The sequence below is a fragment of the Tupaia chinensis genome, unplaced genomic scaffold (genome assembly GCF_000334495.1).
Source record: "Tupaia chinensis unplaced genomic scaffold, TupChi_1.0 Scaffold144262_1, whole genome shotgun sequence".
Lineage (NCBI taxonomy): Eukaryota > Metazoa > Chordata > Mammalia > Scandentia > Tupaiidae > Tupaia > Tupaia belangeri.
Genome location: NW_006204120.1, coordinates 2,608,573 through 2,612,585, shown reverse-complemented (window position 1 = coordinate 2,612,585; position 4,013 = coordinate 2,608,573).

The following is a 4,013-nucleotide window of genomic DNA, read 5'->3' as shown; positions in this document are numbered from 1 at the left end:
AAGAGCGGTGACACAATGCTGGGATGCAGAGGCCATGTCCAAGCCCTGTGAACAGGCTTCTTTCCATTCTTTTCTTCCTCACCACTTGTTATCACCTGCTGTCATCTGTAGATGGACTATGCCATTACTGATCAGCTCTTACCCTGGATGCAGAAGGTCATTGTCCCTTTCCAGATAGTGGTGGTGAAGAGAAGGCTAGGGAACTCAAAGGCATTATTTCTCCTGCTTTATTGTGCACTCAAATCCCCGTAGCTCTTGCTCAAATGCTGTTCTTACTCAGTAGGCCTAGGGTGGAGCTTGAAGCTCTACATTTCTAATGAGCTCCCAAGTAATCTATTCAGCTCATGTCCCACATGTCAAGAAGCCTAAGGCTTGCTGGGCTCCCTTCTAAGGCCTGCTGGGCTCCCTTCTCGAATGAGCCTTAAAAGAGGCCAATTTTCCATTTTTGCCCTAGTTATTAGAAAATTGCCTTCACTTTGAGTGAAGTGGGACGAAGGGACTAGTGGGACTAAGGCATTTTGGCTTCTATGAAATGGATTAGAGACTTATTAAGTAGATTAAACAGATTACAAGGTTGTTATTTCAATCTGAGCAAAAGCAAAGTTTCACCAGACCCAAAGGATATTTATATTACAAGAATATTTCATACCATGAGTTGGTATGAGGTTTCAATAAGATTCACAGCCAAAGAATCAAAATATCAAACTCCAGAAACCCTGTATCAGTTGTAAGGGTACTTGGTGGTAAATTAACAAATCAAATAATTTAGAATTAATTAATTAATTAATTTTTGTGGTTGGATTTTGGTGACTACTGGCAGCTTTAAGATATCATTATATCAGACTATCCCCATGCTGATATTATTTGAAATATTTTGATTTTTAACTAGATGCTGTATATTAGTGAAAGAAACTCATGACAAAGCTATTTTGTTCATGTGAACCTATTGAAAATCTTGTATCATTATAAACGCTATTGGCTATGAGTGGTAGAGAGTCCAACTCACTGTGGTTTTAACAAATGATAGATAATTTTTCTCACATAGCAATAAGTCCAGAGATAGGTGACTTAGTATCATGGCTTAGTGATGTCATGGTTACTATCTTGGCAATTCTCCTGTTTTGTTTTGTTTTTCCCCTGTCATCACAAGAGGTTTCTGTGTGTTAGGTGTCAGGTTTGTATTTTAGCAGGAAGAAGAGGGACGAAGAAGCCATCAGTTTTACCAGTAAAACCAAACACTTCCCAGAAGTCCCCAGTAGACTCCTGCTGGCATGTGACTGGTCAAATGATGTCACATGATCACCTCCTCAACCCCCAGTAACAGAAATATGAGAGAAGAAGTTTGATAATAGATGATGGATTAGCTATTCAATTCTTTTATATCTCAAAGTTCTCTCCTATTTAACTGAAAAGCAGAATATTGTTTTCCTATTTTCTCTGCTACCTCTCTCTTGGTAGAAATCGTCTGATTTTCAAAAGTATGAGAGATATATGAAACTCTTGAAGGAAACTTCAGGGGGTCTAGCGATTTCTGGCTATAAAAAGTGGAACATGAAAGAATTCTATTATCTGAAGCTCCTTTTAAGAACATGTGAAGTTGTTCTAAGGTAAAAAGGTCATATGGTCATTCACAAAGGTTATCGAGACATTCTTACAATTTCATTCTTCTATATCTCCCACCGAGATTGCAGAATTTAGCAGAATAGAGTCTCTTTCCCATATTCAGAGAAGATACAGTGCTTTTTACAAAGAGAGCTTCCAGAAACACAGTATACTGCAATTTATTAATAATAGAGCTCCCTCTTCCAGGTCCCCTGTCCTTCCCTGCTCTCATCGTGGTGAACCAGTGGGCTCTGGTACTGCAGAGACCTCAGTGCAGGAGAATTTCCCTTTCCTGTATGTCCCTGAGAAGACCAATTCACTAAGGAACTCGGAAAGACTGTTGCAAAGATTCTCACACGCTTTCAGTCTTTGATTCCTTGGCCTCCTCTTTATTTTGATGCTTTGATATAATACGATAATCTTAGCATTAAACTTTATACATTTGATATATTTATTTTGAACTTGCCATGGATTCCTGGCTTTAATTCCTGGCTTCATTCCTTTTATAAACACCAAGATTCATAGTTCTATTTTCTTAAGAGGGATTCATTTGGCTGTGCTGTATTTGTCTGTGTAGAGATTATTCTGTTTTCCAGATCTAAGAGTTCAGCATTTCTTATCTTCTTACACAACTAAGAAGTTGGATGGCTGCTATTATGTTGTTAGACTAGTATCATATATATCTGATATCATGCACCTTAAAGCTGCCAGCAGTCACCGAAATCTATATATATTTCTTAGTTTACTTAAACTTTAGGTGCTTCTGTAATGTTAGGGTCCTAGATCACCATTTCTGGCCTGGTCTCCATCACCTCCAGATGTAAGTTTCAAACAGTATAGAAAATATTTAACCACATATCAAGCCTGTTTGTTGTGTCTGGAACCTGTTACTAAGAAGAGCTGGACTATAAGCACACAAAATTGTAATTGCAATAGAAGGAGAAGGTCTATCAATATATATTTAAGTATATATCAGCATCTTTTTGAGACCTATTTTAATGAATTATTTCTTCAGCAGTATCTATGTTTTAAAGAACATAGAAGAGGAACCAGGTGGTCACATGGGGGTAACGCAACTAGACCCATATGAGGAACGCCCTTGGTTCATGTCCCATGACTTCTGTAAGTTAGCCAGGAGTGCATGTGTTCCTGATCTAGACTGGGAGCAGATCATGGCATAAAGACTCCATTAATGGTGAGTATTTCTCTGTCTGTCTATCTCGGTTTCTCTCTCTTATAGAATAAATAAATAAACAAAATAAAGAAAAATAAAGAGGAAAATGTCAGAGGTATGACTCTGAATGGAAAGAGTTCAGATGTTGAGGCAACGAGTCTTATCTGGACCCCTAAGCCATAGTGTGTAGATGCCAAATCTTCCTACTCTGCCAGTTTTATAAGATTAGCCCCATGTACACGATATGATAGTGTGATAAAAAGATGTTACCATGAGGAAAATCTCCCTAAAATTGTTTAACATATAGCAGGTGTGTGTGTGTGTGTGTGTGTGTGTGTGTGTGTTGGGGGGTGTTAATTTCCAAAGAAATAGCATTGAAGGATGAGGTGAAAAGCTCTGAAAATGAAGCTGCTCCTCAGTTTTCTTTAGAGTTTGTCCCCATAGTCGCCTTTACTAAATGCTTTTGGAGAGTGAAGATTATAATTTCTGCTTAAAAAAAAAAAAAAAGGGACCAGCAGTTGACATAATGACTATGTTGTTGGACTGCCATGTAATTGACTGCGGTTTGAGTCCCAGACCCAGTGGCTTAAACTCACACCAGGTGCATGTGTGTACGTGCCCAAGATCTCGAGAGGAGAATGGAGGAGATGGGATTGTGGTGTGGCCATCCCCCTTGGGGGGTGATTTCTTGCTTTCTGTCTCTCTTTTTCTGGTGAGTGCACATGTCGTATAGCAAAAACCTGTTTAAAAAAAAAAAAGAAAAAGCATGAATTAAGAATCATATTTCCTGTTAATTCTCTCACACAGTAAGCAAAAAAATAAAATAAAATAAAAAAGTAAATAAAACAGATTTGGGGGAGCTCAACCTTTCTGATTTACTTGGATAAAACAAAATGTCCTCATTTAATAAATGCTTATGATGGTGATGGTGATAAAAACCTGAGTCCTTCTTCCTAAGCAAAAATCATTTCACTAGCAATGAATTACAAAGAATATGACCTAGATATTTAAAGACAGAAAGAAACTTAGAAAGGCTAGTATCAAGATACTTGGAAATGACAAAAATTGGATGACTGCTTAAAAACAGTGGCAAAAATATACCCTTGCTGTTTGGAACAACAAACAAAGATGTGTCAGCTTATGGAACAAGGAAATGATGGGTCTCTAAGCACACTACTTTGATGAGCTACAGCTGGTTACTCTCTTCTGAGGGTGGCATTTCAAAGCGTTTTTTATG